We start from the raw sequence: 20,830 nt of genomic DNA on the forward strand, positions 1-20,830 counted from the left end.
AAATGTGAGGGAAAGTGCAGTATAGAAACAGTTCAATTTGATGAGATCATATCTGCCTTCAGATTTGAAATGGCTAAACTGTGTTTGGGTTACACCATTTTTAAGCCTGGTTCCAGTTAAGTTGTTTAAACTGATATAAACAGATTCACCTTTTCAGTTCTTTTTCAGTGTCAACTCCTTTACTTTAAGATGTTGACTTCAGTAATTCAAACAGCAGTTCCACTGGAGTGGATTTTTTTGTTCTGGTTACACAAGTTTTAAATGGAACACAGTTAGATGTTGATTTTCATCTGTTGTATCAAAAAGGTGAAACTCTATGCTGTGATCAGAGAAAACTGGATTGAGTTCATACAGGAGTTTAGAATCTTAAAAAATTATGAAAGTTATATAAAGTACTTCTGGTTTCTTTAACAAACACAACTGAAATAAAGCTTGAGTACTTAAAATTGTGGATCTTTTTAATACATAACAAGAATCTCAGTTCTTAAATATTAACAACAGAAACTTTATTAGTACAACGGCTGTATGTTACTGTAACAAGATCTTTATTTAAGAGAAAAGCAATAGTGATTAAACTGGAAAGTCTGTGATGTGGTTATTTCATGAGTACCAGAAGTACCAGGAGAGAAATGAACCCTAGCAAGGAAACAAAACACAGAACAGTTCTTACTCTGCATTAATGTCTTCCATATAAGGAGGAAATAAAATGTATTGAGAAGAGAATGAGACAGACATAAACACACACAGACCATTTCCCCGAATAAGTGATGGAGTGTTTAAAAATCCCTATCTAGAACAAACAGATCTATGTTAAAAGCCTTCTGTGGAAGATGTTCCATCAATCTGTAGTAAATAAGGATCAGTGTGTCATCAAAGTCTGATTGTTTCCTTATATTCCTCTGTCTAAGAAATGGAATAATTATCCCTTCAGAAGAAATCTTTTGTCTCTTTAGAAGGTCACCTTCTTAGGCATTCATAAAAAGCCCTGAAAACCAAATAGTCCACTCTGTAGTGCTCTGGCAGCTGCAGGGATGCCTTAGTTACACCACCATTTTACTTTAGTAAGCCCCCAAATCTAGCGGGTTTTAGCCTGGATACCACTAGGCTTGTCAGTCAGCCTTCTGCCTAGAGAAATAAACACAGTTTTAATCCAATGTCCTCACTCTCCTTCCCCTCAGCTATAGTTCTTGTCATACTCTCTTAGATACAAAGAACACAAAATCACATTTGAATTCTCCTAAACAGCAAAAAAGGATTTCAGGCAGAAGCAGTCACGCTCACCACTGTAAGTAGGTGGCCTGTTTAGAGTCATCTTTGCTTAGCACCTACTTTGTGCTGAAATTGTCATATTACCTTGTCAGCAACCCTGAAGCAATGCTAATAGATGGATGAGGCAGGGGACAGCTGAAAGACTACTACAAACATCAAGTATACTTGCTGTGGGCAGGATTCCATTTGTGATTGTCAACACTGGTATATATCCTACGTTTTCTAACTGTGTTTCTCCACCTCACATCTGAATTAGATTTCAGAATATCTGAAGTAGCTTAAACAACGCAAAATAAATAAAACCAGCTGTTTGCCATAATTTCTTTCTCTTCAGCTTGGACTCTTTACAGATACATCAGTGAAGCAAATGAAAATGAAATGACCAAGTGGTTACTTATCAGCATAGCATGGAGACTATCATCAAAATATTTGCCTTTTAGAGAGAACTGGCAAGAATAGTGACGATGAAGCTGTGGCATGCACGCTGGAATTGGTTTCTGGTATTCATACCAATAGCGTATCAGCTGCTTTTTGGACATGATTCTGGGGGTTGATAGATTCCCAGTGAGGTGATAAAAGCTTCTTGCTGGCTTCTTAGCCCCATATATCAAACTGTGGTTTGTAGTGGGGCAGAGGAAGCGAGCACTAGCATTGATGAATTTGCATTAGCTGACTCCAGCCAGGTGTAGTGAAGAATGCTGTTCAGGAGCATTGCTGCTTTTCCATGTATTTCCTTAAAATTCTCCTATAGACAATAACAATGGAATTTTCCCAGGTTATTTGAATATATATGTACACTATATGTAAATATACATATGTTTGAGGTATTTTCACTGGAGAGGACTTCTGAAAATATAAACATAAAAAGATGAGTTGAAAGAATGTCTGCCTGTCTCCAAATTGAGGAATTAAAGCTCTCCTCCCCTGACAGACTTGTTTTCTTGGTAAGTTAAGACAACTTGCCCTTCTCTTTCCAGCATGAAATGTGTTGATAAGATACCTCCGCTGGCTACTGAAACCTTGAAGTCCACTAACAAAATGGAATAGACTATAAAATGAATGCATTGATAGGGCATCCTTCTCTTCTACCTCCTTGATGCAGCACGTTCAAAACGAGTCCACTTATTCAAGAGTGGACAGTAAATCATCTGTGACATCAGAGGTTATGAACAAAGAAGATGTGAAAGTAGCAGAGGGCTGACCAGCAGCTTTGGCAGATACTATGATAAGAGGACACTGGTGTGAAGCCATACTAAAGTATTTTCACTGTGGAAGCAAAAGGGAAACAAAAGAGACAAATTTTCTTGGCATTTCGTAATTTGTGACCAAAAAAATAGACTGACTTTCATCATAATAAATGGAACTATTTGTAAGATAAGTTATTATGAAGCATAAAAATAAAAGAATCAGACCACAGGTAGTTAGCAGATTTCTTTTGAATCTAAACCAAAACTGATTTTAAGTCAGGAAAGTTTAATTTGATCAACTCCAGAAAACAAATAGAAAAAGACACCGAATCATTTCTTCAGTTTCCCTGGAGCTGTGAGACTGAACTGTCACAAAAGGTTGCCTTTTCCTGCAGGGTTGTGCTGTTGGAAAGATTGACCTACACGGCAGTGGCTCTTCCGGGCAGCCCCTCTTTAGCTTTTTCCTCAGCAGCAGGCTGGTGCTCTGCTATCAGATCCAGCTTCTCTGAAGCTCCATGCTTTGGGCAGCCATGGCAGTCATAAACACACTCAGGCTCTCAACAACAGCAGGAAGAAATGAAAGGGCAGCTGAATGCCCAGCAGCAGACCATGCAGCCTTCACCCATCCAGTACACAGATGTGACGTGGCTGCTTGAAACCTTTTAGACTTATGCTTATTTCCATGCCTGTAATATACATATGAAATAAAAGGAAATAGAAGGGCAGCAGTGGTGGGAAGTCATTGCTATGGTGAGAAATGACCTCTGTTAGTGATCCCTAGTTTTGGCTGTGCAATAGTGGTCTTTCTATGTATGTATCTTCATCTTTGAAGTAACAGCACCAGCAAGCACTCACATTATTATTTAAAATAAAATACTGGAGGGTTAAAGTCTTATTAAAATTACTTCTGTGGCACATTTAAACTGAGGACAGCAGTTGAATTTCTGGGAGGAGGCGAGGTACACCTGCCTTGACCCCAGCACGAGGAGTGTGTTTCATGCACAGTGTCCCACTTAGGCATAACATGCTGTAGGGTGTGCTGAGGTTTACCTCAGGCATCCTCAGCCTCTACCACCAGAAATGTCTTTATTCCTGAAAGAGCTTTCAAAGTAGATTGAGCCCACAGATTTCACACTCTAATCAGTTCACACACAACATTACTGTTGTCTTAAAGTTTATTAGGACTCCAGTCTCTTAACATATGGCTCCTGTTTTCCATGGATAACGAGTCTGAAAATGCTGAACTGGAGCATGCTGTTTTGCAATACTATGGTAAACATTCTCATATATATTTAACAGAAGAGTTATCTTTTGATAAACACTGACATGGCTACACATACTAAAGTGGATTAATAAATTCACATCGTGATAAGTGTTCCTGACTAAAGCGGGTATCTACTCAGTTCATTGAAATTGCATATTTACAATATTTGTATTTCATTTTAGCATTCTTTGCCTCAGAGCTTATGCAAAACCAAGCAAGTTTGGTATTTTTTGAGCACACTGTATTCTTAAAGGTTGAAGTGTTAATGATAGTTACTGTTATTTGCAGTTAGCAGGAATTTTCACAGAATATTTACTGGAAGACATCCAAAGGCTTCCTTGCTCTTTAATAGCAGATCTGTACATGTCTGTACTGTACAAATCTGTACTGCAGTGGTGAACTGGTGAGTATTATAGATTGCTACTTACTTGATAATAAGCCTGGGGAAAGAAGCTGAGCTATCTTCATTATCTCAACTAAGACAAGCTTTCCTATTTTTATAGCAGTCTCTTTCACCTGTCCAAGCAGTCAAACATGGAGAGTAAAAATGAATATTTGACATGAGATTTCGGGAATGCCTTGTACAATGGTTTTAATATTTTCATCTATCTACTAGCAATACCAAACCTGGAACATTTTAGGATTGTGTTTAGCTTTTCCACAGCTATCTTCACAGTAGTGACTCATAAGTAGCCTGTCTTCAACTAATGGATCTCTTCCTTGTTTGGTTTCCAAGTGCTGAGGTCCTGCTCATGTTTTTTCATACATACATTGTATGCTGTTAAATTTCATTCCATTTCTGTTATTCCAGTTGTCACAGTATCTATTCCTTTCCTATATGAGCCTTTAATCCTCTTCTATATTAGCAATATCTCTTAGTGTTTGCTTTCTACAAATTTCATTAGCATACTCTCTTTGTGTCACAGTCATTACTGGAATAATTAAGTAAGACAGATTCCAACAGTGATCCTTTAAGAATCACAGTGAAATCCATACTTTTCAGAAGCCTAATGGATAGTACCTACAACACATTCTACTGATTAAAACAGTGGTTTTAATCAAGAGAAGTATATTCACTCAAGCCGCTTTACCTTTGGTAAACTTAAGTTGCATTTTATCCCATTTTCCATTTATGTCTACTTACGTAGACATTTTCTTAAAAATGTCTTCTAGAGCCTTGAATATTGTAGAGGTCACTCTAATGTGTTCTGGTTGTCCTTTCTTCCCCTTTCTGAAATACAGGCGAGAGGTTTGCTTTTCACTGGCAATATGCTACCAGTTGGCAGCTCTATTAAAAATCCTTGCTGCTGGACATGCAATTTTATGTGCCAGTTCTTTCAGAACACAGGGACAGAGATTATCGTGTCCCTTCAATTTCAGTGCTTCAAGCTCTATGAGTCTTTCTTCTACCTCACATATGACAATTTCCATTTCTGTAGCTTCATTCCATTTACATGTTACATTTCTCGCTTCTGGATAGTTTTATCTTTAATTGCAAAGTGCCTGGCAAAGCCATTCTTACTAGGATTTATTTTCATAATAAAGGTCCTTTGATTAATCACAGTTCTATGTGAATTATTAGGCTTTGCCACAATAAATAAATAAACCACAGTTGTGGGGTTTTACAGCCAATTCTATATAAAAACTTCACTGTGAAAGGATAGAAACAGTTACGCATCCATGCATGTAATAGTGCTATGACAATGTCGCTATCAGACCATGCACTATTTAGAATACAAATACATCTGAAAATAACTGGATTTGTGAAGAGCAAATGGCAGAACTGAACAGGAAACACTGCAATTAAATGACTTGCGGGATTAGGGATTTCAGTCTGTTATCAGACTATTTCATTCAGGCACCTCCACCACATCCGTCTGAGCTCCACAGGACAGTCTAGTTTTCTGGGAACTGCAAAACTTCACAGATTAGAGTTTAGGATTGTGGGTGGCTTCTCCTGTGAGGTACTTCCTAAGGTAGGGTGAGTTCTCATGGGCTGTTTAGGAAACAGCTATAATTACTGTGAGGGTTTTCCAGGGTAAAGTTCTTAAGAGTCACTGGTCTGGGGCTGTGAATTAGCACAGCGTAATCTTTAGTAACTTGTGCTAACAAATGGACAACGAACAAACAGTCTGTTTCTTTTGTATTTGTCATATGGTAGTTAGCTTCCACCTTGAGCTACTGGTATAGTAGCCCCAGATACTCAGAAAGTGGATGTAAGCAAATGGCTACTCCATCAGTTTTGGATTATCAGAGAACCTGATGTAAAGAAACTCATGTAAAGAAATAATGAAATATAAACCTTATAAGGATAATCCTGATTTGAGATTATTTTTTTTTTCCTCAAATTGTGCCTGTATCTGATTTTCTGTGTGCAAATTATTCAGTAGCTGTAAGGGCAAGTACAAAGTTTATGTACTGTATATGTAATAACAAGGAGATAAGGGAAAAATTGCAAGACTGTTGATTGGCAAAAAACAATTACACAAGACTCAAAGTAAGAACTAAAGAAATTATATTAAATAAATTGTTATTACTAATTTTCCTAGTTTGAACTCTGTGCACTTGTGTATGAAAAATGACGAAGCAAAGTGTCTCCCTTTTACGCTGATTTCCATGATGAAAATGGGGTTCACATAGAGAAAAGCATGAGACAAATAAAGACCAGAATACATGGTGAAGAAAGACTAGAAATAGAATGAATGAGGAATAATTTAGAAAGAAAATGTATACCCAGGGGAAAAAAAAAAAGGAAAGAGAGGGAATGAACATGTATGGGAGCAGAAGAAAGAATGGAGGTTAGATTTACAGAATTAAGGGAAAACGGGAGATATTGTGCTCGGGGTTTTCAGCCTGATTTTGATCGGTCCTACAGAGGCTGATTAATAGAAAAATAAAACATCTGTGGGGCACTGAAAGAGCAGGTAATTTATATTTTTAATTTCTTTATGTTCATAATAAGGCTTCCAGGATACAGCAATGTAATGTTAACAGAAGTTACTATAGGTGACTCTAATTCATTGGGGGGAAAGCCTTTGCATTCCTCACATGGAACTGTGGAACAATACAAGCATTTTGGCAATTCATGTAACAATAGAAAGAGCTCCCCTCTGGAGTATCTTACCTGGTGTCAAAATAGAGCAACCACCAATGTAAGTGCTTTGTACCAGCCCTGGTGCTGTTGATGCTTCTACATGCAATTTAGGCAGCCTTAAACCAAGCAGCAGTGAGGATGAACTGGTTGATATGCATCTCATAATGCGGAAAAGTCCACCCTGATTTTTCACTAGAATAAAAAAAACCAACACAAAAGCTCTCCTTAATTTAATGAAATTACACTAAATTGATATCAGCATAATCAAAAGCAAAGAAAAAACCTCATAAAAGAATCATACCAGTGTGTTTTACCAGCAGGCCAGAACCTGGCTCACAGATGTTCATGTGCAGGCAGATGGTGTGCATATGTAACACATGTAACAGGACAGATATTTAAGCATGTATAATGACTGTTAAAAGCGTAATTGGATTTCCCAGAGGACTTAAAAGGAGGGCTTCAGTATATACTCAGCTATTTTGTTTCAAACTTTGGTGCTTCACTGAATCTTTTCAGGTACCAGTGACTTGACTGTACATACCAGGCACACCCTGAACTGTGGCATTTTGTGAAAGACAAGCCAATTTCTGTGTAAACGTGGAACTGGGACACACAATACCCTTCAGTTTCAGTCAAAATGCTGTGGAGGAAGCCACGAGGGCACTTGGCTCCTCAAATTGAGCCCCAAAAGTCACCTAGGGCAAGCAGAGCTCCTGCCTTTCATATTGCTGCTTCACTGCCTGGGTCCCCTCACTCTCCACTGTTCTTTGTGTCTGAACAATGAAAGCCTAGATTAAACCAATATAGTATTTCCATTGAAAGAAAACAGCACTGTAGCAGCAGAAAGCTCTGCCTGCTGCCCTGTGCCCCCCAGTCTCCCTCACAGTGTGCTTTCCCTGCCCACAGCAGCCATTTTGCTGATGACAGAGCACTACACCCCGAGCCCGCAGCTAAGTCTCTGTGATGTCTAGGGGCTGGTATGTTCCTCGGGGCAAGGTGAAGGAGATTTCCGTGGCAGCTTTCTCACTTGTGTGCGGTTTGGGGTTGCTCAGGGGTCCTTGCATACTGCCTGCCATGGTGCTGTGGCAGGGCCCTCTCCACCCCTGCACCACAGTGAAGGGGCTGAGGTGGGAAAAATAACATGGCTGCCTCAGGGGAAACTGAGGCACAGTGCTGTGGCTGGGGAGAAGAGCTGTGTGTGGCACCCTTGGAGATGAAAAATGCCCAGGAAGAAAGGAAGAAATAGGAAAAAAGACACCAAAATGCGGAGTAGCTAAAGTGGGCATTGCTTGGTGGGGAGCCATTATTCACGCTCCTTGTGTTTAGGCCTTGTGTCTCTGCCCTGTGCAGCGAGGACAAGAGATGAGCACCAAGGGCCACCACAGCACATCCACCAGCAGCTGCCATTGCTGGAGATCCACACAGGAAGCATGAGCCCATGCTTCACAGAGGTGCTGCCCCAGCTGAAGCATGGCATGGCTGTCCCTGAGGCGGCAAGAGAAGCGCTCTTACCAGCCTGGCAGATGGTGCAGGGCGGCAGCACGCAGGAGGAGCAGACAGCGCTGGGAGGATACCAGGCTTCAGGAGAAGAAATTGCTGAGGAAAAGGTTAGGTTTTTTTAACTAGGGAGGGTTTTTTTTGTGGGTCTTCTGCCATTGCGAGTGTCACCGCAGCTAAAAACTGTCGTAGCGCTTGCTGTGTAGTACCTGGAGTTGTGGCAGCAGCTGTGGTAGCTGCTATGGTAGCTGCCGTGGCTTGGTCTGACTAAAACTCAGGGATAAAAATGAGAATGGGAGAAAAAGGAGGGCTAAACCTGGGGGTTATATTCTCTTCAAAATGGCCTCCTAGAGCAGTCTGCTCTGCAGTTCTTCCTTGGGAAGGACTTCCTTAGCCTGGCACTGCAGAGCTTTTAGTCCATGGCATTGACAGATTTTGTTTGCCAGCCGCAGTCCTCCCTGGTTGGAGCGAATGTGCTGCCGATGGTGTCTCTTGTAATAAAAGTTTGCTGTGTTTCGGGTGGATCTAGATAAAGAATGCATGGAATGGGTTTGGGAGGGATGGTGGTGGTGGTGGTGTGTTTTTCGACAGAGTGCTGTTTCTAGAAATGCAAATTAAACTGGACAGTTCTGTCAAGGCAATGTTGCAAGTTTCTGCTAGATCTTACTCCTTTATGCCAGGCATTTACTCTTTGTTTTTGTCACAGTGGCAGGTGGAAGGCTTCATATGGTTAAAAGTGTTCATGGCTAGGATTAATTAGCAGAATATTATGGATTAGGTGGGTGTTCCATGTACAAGGGCAGAAGCAAAGCAAAACGGATGAAGAGAAGCAAAAGGCTGCAGTGATTAATTTGTCCTAATGCTGGTTCTGTTCACAGTGACCTGTGAAATCAACAAAGCTTTTAGGGTTTCCATCACATCAGGCATATTAATAAAGAAAAATGTAAATGTCCAATACATTTGGGAAAAAAAAAAGAGTTGAAAGCACTGTTTCAGGAATTGCAGCCGGGTCCAGAACAAACTACTGCCTCTGTGTACATGGGCCTGGTTTCATAGTCCATATTCCTGAGGGCATCTTGATTTATTGGGTTCTTGAGATGGTTGGAAATCATCTAGTTAACGTCATTAGTGACAGCAAATTGCTTTCCATAGCTAAACATTTTTGAGACTTCTGTCTAGTTATATGGGGTCTACTCTGTATCTTTTGCTTGAGTTCCTGGATGACTTTGTAGAAACAGACAGTATGATTTTAATTAATAAGTGGCAAGGAACTCAGGATAGAAATAGAATCCCACAGAAGTATTTTTGTTGTGCTTTATTATATGGACAAATCCCCAAAGGAGACTTTTAATGTCCTAGTTTTCCTCTTTGAATATTCGTATATTCTTCTTTAAGTAGAATCCAGTTTGGACAGAGGTTAGCGCACATGATGTCTGGTTGGGTCATTTTGCTGTCAGTTGTAACTGCACTTGCCTGTAGCATTCTTTCTCTTTGTTGGTAAAATGGTGTATTTTTGACCCTACGCTTCCCTTTTTTCTCTCTGTTGCCAGCAGGCTGTGTGCAGTGCTAGCACAGCCAGAGTAATCCCATAGATTCTCCTGCACTGAATTCCTTATGAAACCCGGAGCCTAGCAGGGCATGCCAGGCTATGGAGCAAAGTGTTGCTGCTGTTTCCTCTATACCACAGTGGTACATCTTCCTTTCTGGAGACCAGTCTTACACTGTGAGCTGCATTTAGGATGGCAAAAGACTAAGTACATTTGGGTATTTTGCTACATGCAAAGCTGTAGGTGTGCAAGCAACTGAGCTGCAAAGTAAAGCATCTCTCAGATCTTCTCTAATCAGAACTAGATGCCAGGTCAGGGAGATGCAAGTCACATCTCATCCATCCTTTGTCAAGAATAGGGCAACAATAAGATAAATTTAGTCCCAAATACAAATATACAGTCACTTGCCTGTCTCCATATAGCTGATGTTACAGAAAGTGTTTGTTCTGTCTGCATAGTTTCCAGACTTTGAAATCTCAGTTACAGTCTATTTCCCAATGCCCTGTTACCTTCATACACGTTTAATTTTCCCTGGGCTCTCTTTAAGCAAGTTGGTATAGATGATTGGAAGTAATTCAGTTCTTTCTAAAGAGATCTGACATTAAATCTGTTTTGAGTGCTTTTCATGCTGAATACTCAAGATGATGGCTTGCGTGACTTCTGTTTTCTAAAACAGAGTGCTGAATATATTTATGAAACCAATAATGGACCAAAGAACAATGATTTTAGGCTGATGCATCTCATTTCATCCTAGTGAAGTGACAGTGGAACTGTCCAAGGATAATCTTATGCAAATATACTTGGCTTTTTATAGGAAGAGGATCTATTTGTATTCATTCTCTAAAGATGCATTGACAGTACATGACATACATTATTTCAATTTGAATGTACTTAGTCTGTGCAGGGCTTTTCTCAATCTTGGGGAGGGGTGGGATGGTGGCTGTGCTAGCCTGGGAAAAGGTTGCTTTCATCCCAGAACATGGGACTAAAACAAGTTGGAATTTTCTAAATTAGTTCCCTGTGTTCACTACAAAGCCTGGAAAATAGCTTTACAAGTGTAACTGTGGCACCAGGAGGTTTAAGAACTGAACATTTGCAAGTAGGGGATGCTAGAGATTGATGCTTGTCAAACTACAACGTGTTAGCTGCAGCAATGAAGCAGAACATTGTTATTGCCCTCCTATATGCACCAGCAGTTCTCAGCCTTGTTTATTTGGCTCTTCTTGCAGTGGGATTTACCTTGGTTTGAAACAGAGCCAAGTTCTGTCTGAAGGCTATGGGATGGTTTATAACACGTCGTGTCACCTTTGAATCAGTAGATGGAGCTCCAAGATAGATCGTTCTAGCCCCGAAGCGTTGCAATCAATTAAACATACAGCTGTTAAGAGACGACAGTAATTACAAGACTAAATTATATCCTTAAATAATCGCTAGGGATTTATACATCTTATTCTACAGATCTTATCGTACATACATGGAGGTTTGTTAGAGGGAGAAAATACATTCATTTTGTGCCTCTCTGCCAGATCTCTTTGGTGTCTTTCCAAAGTGTTTAGAAGACTCTGAATGATAGCCAAAGTCATACGTGTAGCCTTGGCTTCAGTGTTTTATCTTTAGCTGCCTGTCACAGTCTAGTTTATAGAAAACTGCTTATGATAATGGGCTTTAATTTTCAGTCTTAAATTCAGTGCATTTTTCCCATATAATATGAACAGTTAGTATTGACTTCCATGTTTTCTGCACTTCACCATTTTGGCCCTTGGTCTCCCAGATTATGGTCTATATTTAGTACTACAATCATTGTTCAAAAATCTAACCCTCTAATGCACTTTTCATTATTCTTCAGATTGTCTTTGTCCTCAATTGTTCACAGATTTGCTAATTGTTCCCACTGTTTAAATGCATCACTTAGAATTCCAAGAGGTGGAGACTGCTGAGTGCCTGCCTGATTAAAACCTGCTTTGAGTAAACTGGTAGAAACATCAACAATAAGAATTACCCCCTTAAACTGTGGTGTCTAGAAAAGAAACAGTTTACCAACAATATTGTGATTGTGGCAGCAGTAAAAGGGAAACTGCCAGAGCACAAATAAACGGTCTTAAAGTCATTAGTGATTGAGGATATGACAGGAATGACAGTTTGTTTTGTGAGAATTGGATCTTTAGTAAGATAGTTGTCAGATACATACAAATTAATCATAACACATCAAGAAGAATGCAATGCCACTTCCTTTTGGGTAAGTGAAATTAGGCAGAGTTAGAAGGTTATGAGAACAGGCCCAGCTTTTTGGTGGTGAAAAACAAGCTAAGGATTGATTCTTATAGGAGACCTGGGTTAGGTCTGAATTAATGTCCTAACCCTAATTAATTTCCCATCCCGTGTTGTAAATGGGATGGTAAATGCTGATGGCTTTGTCTTATATTTGGCTGTCTGATAACTTCCTGAGGTACCAGTGAAATCGGGGTGTCTCTACTAATTTATTGAGACTCTGGCTGCATCCTGTTAGTTAAAAAAATATGTATTTGCTTCTTCTGATGTGTGAGAAATCCACAGAGAAGCATTAGCAATATTATATATTAATGTAAAAGGAAATTAATGGTGATATGAGCTAATAGCTGGGCTTTGAACTTTGAGGGCAATAGGAAAGATTTCTTGCTTGTTCTTCCCACTCAGACAGAGGGATAATAATCTTCAGGAAGGATGCTGGGACCTAGTTTTGGGAATCCTAGGAATGTGAATTGTTAGAGAGGACAAATCACACACCCTGGGGACCTGTTTCCATCTTCACTTAGATTCCTTGTGGTGATTCTCCCAAGGCTGCACCTCACACTGCATCCCAGTTTACCTTCCTGTGCCTCTGGAAGAATGTAACCCAGCTTTGGGAGAAGAGCAGATTGATATTGAAAATGATTGGACATAGATTTATTTTGAGTGGTTTTTGGAAAGCACATTCATTACAGCCAGAGTGTGCAGCTGACAGTGAATGCTGAATAGTGTTACCTCCCATGAGAACAGTGCTGAGAGGTAGAGGACAAAACCCCTTACTTAGCTCCCTGCTCCAGCATGCTGCGGGCCCTGCTGCAGGCTAGCAGGAAAATGCAGATGTGTTGCCTTCTATGAGTCTCTGCTGCAACATGGCTGTACTTTAGGGAACCAGCTCTCTCCTCTTCCACTGACCTTGGAGTCTGTGCTTGTAAAGAGCTGGGCTCTGTTTGCTAGAGTTTCGCAGTGGAAATTTTCTCTGAGGTTCTGCAGAGTTTTCCTGCTGTGAAATATTTATGAAAATGTTTGGCTGAGCTTCTGAGGCCCTGTGAATCCCCAAGAGAGCTGCATGCAGGATTCAGGACTTCCATTGACGCCACTTGCAGCTGACTTTCACCAAAATCCATGTGTATCCCCAACCCCCCCCAAAAAAAAACAACAAAATCAACCACAAAAAACTAAAAACTTCAAAGGGGAAGGCTTTAAAGAAAGGAAATTAATGGGGGGAAAAGCAACACACTTCTTTAAGTTTAAACTTAAACGGGGAAGAAGTTCAGGTTAGATATAGGGAAGAAGTTCTTCACTCTGAGGGTGGTGAGTCACTGGAACAGGTTGCCTCAAGAGGTGGTGCAAGCTCCATCCCTGGCAGCGTCCAAGGCCAGTTTGAACAGAGCAGTGACATGGTCTGGTGTGAGGTGTCCCTGTCCATGGGAGAGGGGCTGGAACTAGATGATGTTAAGGTCCTTTCCAACCCAAACCATTTTGTGATCCTATGATTCTGCTGTTTGAAAATCCAGTTCCACTCAACTATAATGCTCGGTATTCAGAACTGTGGCTGATTTTTCAGCTATGTTTTGTACTGCAGTCCAGCTTTGCAATAGGAACCTTGTCAGAGAGCACTGGCTGGGGAGCAGCTTGGAAAAGCTAATAGCCTTTGGCTTTGCCTGTGACCTGGCCTCACAAGTTGGGTGACATGGTCTAGGGTGATGTGTCACTGCCCAAGGCAGAGGGTTGGAACTGGATGATCTTAAGGTCCTTTTCAACCCAAGCCATTCTATGATTCTATGATTCTATGATTCTATGATTCTATGAAATACCCTCAGTGTTGATTGTTAATTTTTAATTATTGAAGGTAAATATAGCTAAGTATAGCATTTCAATTAAAGGAATATCTAAAATACATTAATGGTGAAATTTCCATATTTTAAAATCCTTTGGGATTTTTTGAAAGAAGGACAGCCATATACATGATGAAGTTTATGATGGAGTTTATGACGAAGCAGAGAAGCCAGATGATTTTGGTAAGAAAGTGCTACAGAGTCCATTCTGAATTCTTAAGCCACCACAGATTAACTTGACCATGAACTAAATGATCAGAGCTAGTTCAGTCTCAATGTACCTATGTGGAGGTACCTATATGAACAGCCCCTGCAGGGAGAAAAGTAGATAGGGAAACGCTTTCTATGTAAAATATTTCATTTCTTCAGGTTGACTGTCTTTGCATGAAGTGGAAAAGTCAGCTGAATGAGAACGATGGTATCAAGAAGTTACACAGGAAAAAAGAAATACAGGATAAATCAGGAGGCTTTGACATTTCCCTTTCCACCTGGCATAACCAGCAGAGTAGCAAGCACTCATTATAAACAGTGCTCTAGGAGAAATTCTCCTGGAAAGATACTGAATGTTCATTTTTTACATTGCACCACCTGCCCGAAGGCCAAACCTGTCCAGAATTTTAAACAAGCAGTCCCAGGCAAAAGTGTTAAAACCAGCTACAACTTATTTGTTTTTTTCTGAAGTAGGTACAGTTTGCTCACAGACACTGCAGTTTTCAGGGAGCTTGCTCTCGTATGTTTGTTAATGTGGGTAAAAAATCCACTACGGAGCTAAAATATAGCAGCAACAGGAGGGAAATACTAAGGGGAGGGGGCCCATGTGCTACTGATTGATAGAAGAAAACATTATTCTATATATCATATCCTTTCTTCTACATCCTGTCAGCAGGACACACAGATATTGAACACTCTCTGGACAGAAAACAAGAGCACAAAACTGCATGACAGCACTGCTGCTCCCTCTTAATGCTTTGTCTTTCTGCAGCCTCTGCCTGGGAATCCTGAAGGCCTCTGATCATTTCCTCCTTTATCATCCTTCAGGACTGGAAAGGTTTCAAAGGAATTAGGGAAAAGCAAAGAAATAATGAGACAAATTTAGCAACAGAATTCCAGCTCCTCTCATAAAATTCTTGCAGCTTTAGCTGGAATTTCAAGGCAAATATTAATGGTCTGATGAGACTTAGAGTCATGGGAGTTTTTTTAGATAGCAATAGCATTGATAATACAGTGAATGATTCAGGAAGTGATCCCCTTTAGACTGAGACTTCAAAGGTAGACAGGTTAGGCTCATTTACTGGAGAAACAGCCCATGTGAAATAATACGCCTGAAATCTCTGACCAAGGAGATAGCTTATTTCAGAGAGAGCCACCCAAGACCTCAGGCAGTGTAAATCAGCATAGCATGATGATCGATTCCTGGGGAAACATAATTGGGTTGTGTATCCCCTCCACTCCATTTCGTGAGAGAGGAAAGGACAGGCCAGTTCTTGTGAAGAGGAGAGAAGCTGTCACAAGTAGAAGTCTACAGTACTGACAGATGAAAGAAAAGAAATTTGTCTGTCAAGGATTCAAAACTAGTTTAAAACAATAAAAAATTGCATTTTAGCTGCTTGTTTTCAAGAAAGTGTCCTAAAAAGGCTGATCAAAAACTCCATCCCACTTTGCAGTACAAAAGATTATGTAAAATTATACCATTTTCAGTGGAAAATCGTAGGCAGAAAAAAGCAAAAGACCTCGGCTCTCATTCTGCAGAGTAATTACTCAGAGATACCTAGTCAATAGCTTTGTTCTGTCAGAGATCATGATAACATACAGGAAGATAAAGCCAGACAGACTGTTTGGCTCGACATCATTAATATAAACCCCACCATTTAGAAACTACCTCTCCAGATAGAAATCTGCTAATGAGCCATGATTCAGTTATATTCCTAATCAGGAGAATGTCTTCCAAGCTGCAGTCTAACTGGGCACTATTCTGCTTCATATGTCTCAAAGACCAATTAAGCAGTTTGTGTTCAGCTATGCTCGAGATAACGAATGTACTGGTACAAAAATGCTTAATTTTCCATTTTGAAGAGAAAAACAGCTTATGTTGTGCTCTGTTCAGTAAAAAGCCAAACTGGATGATTCATGGGGCCTCTCTAAATGGAGTTGTACAAGGAAGAGAGCAGAGCAATTGTAAGTCAGGTTGGGAGCATGACAGTTACCAAGATCTGCTGCTGAAGAAATTGGTGCCTAACCTGATTTTGCAGCATGTCAGTCACAGTATGCTAATGCCACAGTCTTTAGTGGGCTTCCACCAGAGATAAATTTGGTCCACTTAACTTAGCTAGAAGGTCTAGAAGGGGTGAGGTCCTGTCAGTAAAACCTGGGAACGGCTGGGAAACATAAATTCATCCACTAATAGAAAGCAGGACTTTGTAACTCTCTTCTCTTCTCACAGCCACATGGATCTACTTCAGGCAGCTTTTTTTAACCAGGTCTGAACTCTGCATGAAAATCTTCACTGACTGAGTTTAAATTAAATCCTATCTAGCCTTGCAAAGAGAAAATACAGAGGAAATCCTAAAGCAGAAATATCCATATGGATCAGAATAGAATCCAACCTAGGCACCAGACTTCAAACAGTGAACTACTATTTTAATAAATAGCATTTTGAGGAAGATCAGTAAAAAGCTTTCATAAAGGTTCTCTTTCTCTCCTAGTATAAGCAGGCAAGCCATTTCACTTCAGTCAGAGAAGAATCGTCATCTCTGCATCTTAATGTTAAGGCTTAATTGATATTTGAACATTTATCAGCCCAGGTTTCTCCCCAAAGAAACTGGGGTTTATGTCTTTGTCCAGTAAAGATTAAAGAGAATGTGTGAAAAACAAGAAAAAAAGCTCTTTGTTTATGTCTGTGAAAATCTTTTGTTGCCAGATATTTTGCAGATATTTCATCACAGACTGTTTCCTGGTGGCTTGAATTCTGATTACTTATCCTCAAGAAGTCAATGTGATATTAGTTCCACTGATCTTGTTGACTTTGCTTTCATGTGCAGCAGGTAACGCTGGGGAAAAGCAGAAAAGATGGAGTCATTACAGATTCTGAAAGAAGTAAAAACAAACACCCACCACAGAGCACTTGGAAGAACATAGGAGACCCTGCAGCGCAGTTCTGCTGGAACAACCCACTCATCCCCACAAGCTTTATCTTTCTGAGTGGAAAATTTGCATGGCAATACAGACAAGCTTGTGTGAGAGGTGCAGACTAAAGCCTGCGGGTACAGGCAAGCAAGTCAGGGCTTTCCAGCAAGAGACACCTAGTAAATGCACAGTGCTGGACAGAAAAATCTTGATGGATTCCAGCTCCCTGATCTACCCAGTTTTGAGGGACATGTCGCTCTAGGTAAGCATTAGGCTCTGTCCCCATATTTCAGTTTTATGAACCAGCTGTAGAATGGGCAGGGTTTTCAGTGGTATTTAGATGCTGGAAGCCCAGATGTCCAGGGAGAGGAGATAATTAGTTCCAATGGAAGTGAGACAGGTTGTTCCTACTAGGAAAACTATGACACTAGATGCCTATCTCTGTTCTGAAGTAATTTTGAAAGTCTGACCCTCATTTTATTTAGCTCAGGTTGCCCAAGCCCTTGTTCTAAACACTGCAACTCCCAGGCCTGACTCAGGAAAATCTAAGTTAATCAAAGGTGATTAGTAAAGTTGATTAGTAAAGTGGCCATCAGGAAATGCAAAGCACACACACTCCCTCCTGCTCCCACAATCCTCCACAATCCTCTTAACATATCCACATGGAGCAAGCCGCATATGTACCTACATGTCTTCCTATGTATAATTGCAAGGCACAAGGAGATTCCTCACCTGGAAATATCTGTGATTTTGCTTCATTATTATGCTCTATAGGGTGTAGCAAATTTGATCTTTTTCAGTTGTGAGCTCAATACTGCAACTCCTTATTAAAAAGTGGTTCCTCTTTCCTGAAGCATCCAGAGATTCCTGGCATGAGAAGGTTCCTGTCTGCAATAAAGTTTTTCACAAATTGAGGCTGCAAAGGAAAACCTGTTTCATCCAGTTTATTCTTCAGCTTATTTGTTACATGGTAGAATGCTTAGATAGAATGCAAGGGAGAGAACAGGAGCTCTGGTGCTTAGAGAAGAGCATATAGGTGACCTTAATTTTGCAGATTCCCAAGGTATCAGTCAATTGAAATGCAAAGGTTTTGCAGCAAAACCATGGCATACATGACTGACATATCAATGGAACTACAGGTGGACAACCTAACTGTTACTAGATAGTTTTCCCTATGCAGTGCTAAAAAGCTAAGGCACTGCCACTGAAAAACAGCAAGGGAAGCCAGAGAGGGAAAACATGCACACACATCTCTGCATATTTGAGATGGTGGAATTGGAGGATCTTATTCACAGCATGTGCCAGTAATTGCTATTTCACAGTTCTCCAAACTACATTAGGTTTTGCATTCCTGCATTTGCACATTGATAGCTTTGCACTTATGTCCCCTCAAAGCCGCATTTCCTCCAAAATCTAATATTTCCAAGGAGAGACTTGCCAAGCTGTGCTAATACATAGCTCTGCATGCTCAGATGCTGACATTCTTATGACCCATTAATAATCCTACTGGCTAAGTGCCATGTTAAGAGATTGAGTGTTGATTTGATAGAACCAGAAGATGAAACCAGGTGTGCAAGCTTTGATACTTGTCTCTTACAGCTGGATTTGTATACCATCATAAAATCTCTCCATTAAAAGATATTGGCATCTTCTAATGAATAAAAAAAAAACAAAAAGACAAGGGCAGGACTTCATCTGAGAGAAGAAAGGTAAAGAAAAGCCAATGAAGTATTTTGCCTGGCTAACATACAGATGCAGAATAACTGAGTTTGAATTCAGAGTGACACCGCTAAAGCCAGGACTGAATGAGCAGGTATTTTGGGGGATGACTTTTTCCACCCCAGCCTGTCAGAAAGGTTGAAGCAGTCAGGGTGCATGGTCATTCCTACCACTACAGGTAGAGCAGCTATGAGGGGAAAGCTGACTATCTATTGATTTGTTAACTAACCCTCCCCTACCTGGAAGAGTTCCTCTGCTGAATGTAACAGGAATATTTTTATTTCCTCTGAGGCATGATTTAAGGCTCCTGCAGAATTCAGAAGAGCTGTGTAATGTGAAAAAAGAGAAGGGACTTTACAAAATGCAAGGAAATGCAGAGTAGGTGAAAATAAAGCTGAGTGGGGTGATAGTGGGGAATATAAGGAAATGCAAGCGTGACCCTTGCTAAGGCAGCAATCCAGACTTTATTAATTTCTACTAATATTCTCCCTTGTTTTCAGTGGTCTTTAACCAACTCCATATCTGGATCAATAGAGTTTCTTTTACCAGTTTCCCAGTGTACAAGCACCACTGGTGCTAAGAACTAGAAACAGAGGACATAACAGTGGTGTTGTTCCCCTCACAGAGTGCTCTGTACCATTGTGGAGAACCCACCAGCCTACTCAAGGTGATTTGCAAAGAGATTTTCTGTGGTGTCAGCACAGCTGCGTTTCAGGGAATGAAATGAGAGGGTAAATCATTGAGACAAGAGGGGTAAAACTTTTCTGAAGAACTAACTTAACTACCTAGTTAGAATTTGTTATATGGCAGATAGGCCAGACTGAAAGAGTGATAAATGCTACAGTAAGGATTTTCTGATGAGCACTATGGGTCTCCATATCCTCTGCCTTATCCCACATCCCAGATCATTCTGTCTTCCTGTGGAAGATCCATGGAACTCAAATCCAGAGATCTAGAAACTTTGCTAAAACAGGACTTATCAACTTGATTAAAGATCCTTAGGAAAACCAGCTCACGCTTTCTTGCCCCTGCCCAGGACAGCTTCTGTAGAAGGAACTGTTAAAGGCCAAGATGATTCCTGATTATTTTCAAAGGGAGAAATACTTTTATTAAAGGGGGATTACAGTTCACAGGCAATGTTGTTACTCAGTTTTTATATGTCTCATGAAACTAATAAATAATTTTTAGCAGCAAGTGTGCAAGTAAAGAACTGCACTAGGGCAATCCTCTGCAAAATAAAGCAACTAAACCAAAACACTGCACCATTGTAGAGCACCGAAAGGATCCTGTCACTGTGGTTATAGTCAGGCAGGTGGGATTGCAAAACACCTAGAGCTCAGCTTGCACATTTAATGTGCCTTTGCTCTGGCACAACAGTCTTGGGGCAGAGCCATCTCGGGGCATCCATGACACTGACTATGAGAAGAAACATTGAGTGACAGGGAGGCAGTTGCTGCAAAAATCCCCAGTGTGGTTTTCCCAGACAGTCACCCCTTGGGAAATATGCACTCTTACTGTAAGAGTGAACTTGTTGGATTGCAGTTCCTAGTAGTAGCCTCTTTTCACCAGCCTTTCTGTAAAACAAAATAGAAATGACAGGCAGTCAGCCTAGCTCCATATTAGAAATAAGAATGGCTGAGAAAATCGTGTTTTCTAGAAATTAAAGGGAATAATAAGTAGAAAAGCTGGTTATCATTCTTGACTATGCTTTGTGTCAGCAAAACAGCTTAATGTTCTTTATTAAGTTATTTATATAACAAGATATAGAGACTAGAGAAAAAGAGAGAAGAACTATAAAATCATTCAAGTTGTGACAATGATAAGCTGATAAATGGGTCCATGAGGAGCAGAACCACAGATGTATATTGCAAAGCTGTGTATGCTACACTGCATCTGAAATCACATTATCGGGGTGTAGATTTGGCCGTGTTCTGCACAGCAGAGCCTGAAACAGTCAAAAATCTGATGTAATTATTTTCTATTTTAGGAGTAACCATTAAACATTCTGATGTGAATTTTAACAAGCAGCA

General features: G+C 40.3%; 2 long non-coding RNA genes across 2 annotated transcripts; both read right to left on the reverse strand.

Annotated features, from left to right (window-relative positions):
* Positions 1 to 481: 481 nt before the first annotated feature.
* On the reverse strand, positions 482 to 18,728 carry LOC130601456 (uncharacterized). The gene is made up of 4 exons (XR_008972673.1): positions 18,589 to 18,728; positions 17,814 to 17,969; positions 16,932 to 17,005; positions 482 to 1,121 (listed from the first exon to the last, which is right to left on the reverse strand). It is a non-coding gene; the product is annotated as an uncharacterized LOC130601456 (long non-coding RNA).
* LOC130601457 (uncharacterized) lies at positions 5,767 to 7,387 on the reverse strand. The gene is made up of 3 exons (XR_008972674.1): positions 7,116 to 7,387; positions 6,845 to 7,006; positions 5,767 to 5,979 (listed from the first exon to the last, which is right to left on the reverse strand). It is a non-coding gene; the product is annotated as an uncharacterized LOC130601457 (long non-coding RNA).
* Positions 18,729 to 20,830: the final 2,102 nt, after the last annotated feature.

The sequence above is a fragment of the Pezoporus wallicus genome, unplaced genomic scaffold (genome assembly GCF_028554395.1).
Source record: "Pezoporus wallicus isolate ANWC-B61680 ecotype Strahan unplaced genomic scaffold, APGP_CSIRO_Pwel_v1 contig_13740, whole genome shotgun sequence".
NCBI classification, from domain to species: domain Eukaryota; kingdom Metazoa; phylum Chordata; class Aves; order Psittaciformes; family Psittacidae; genus Pezoporus; species Pezoporus wallicus.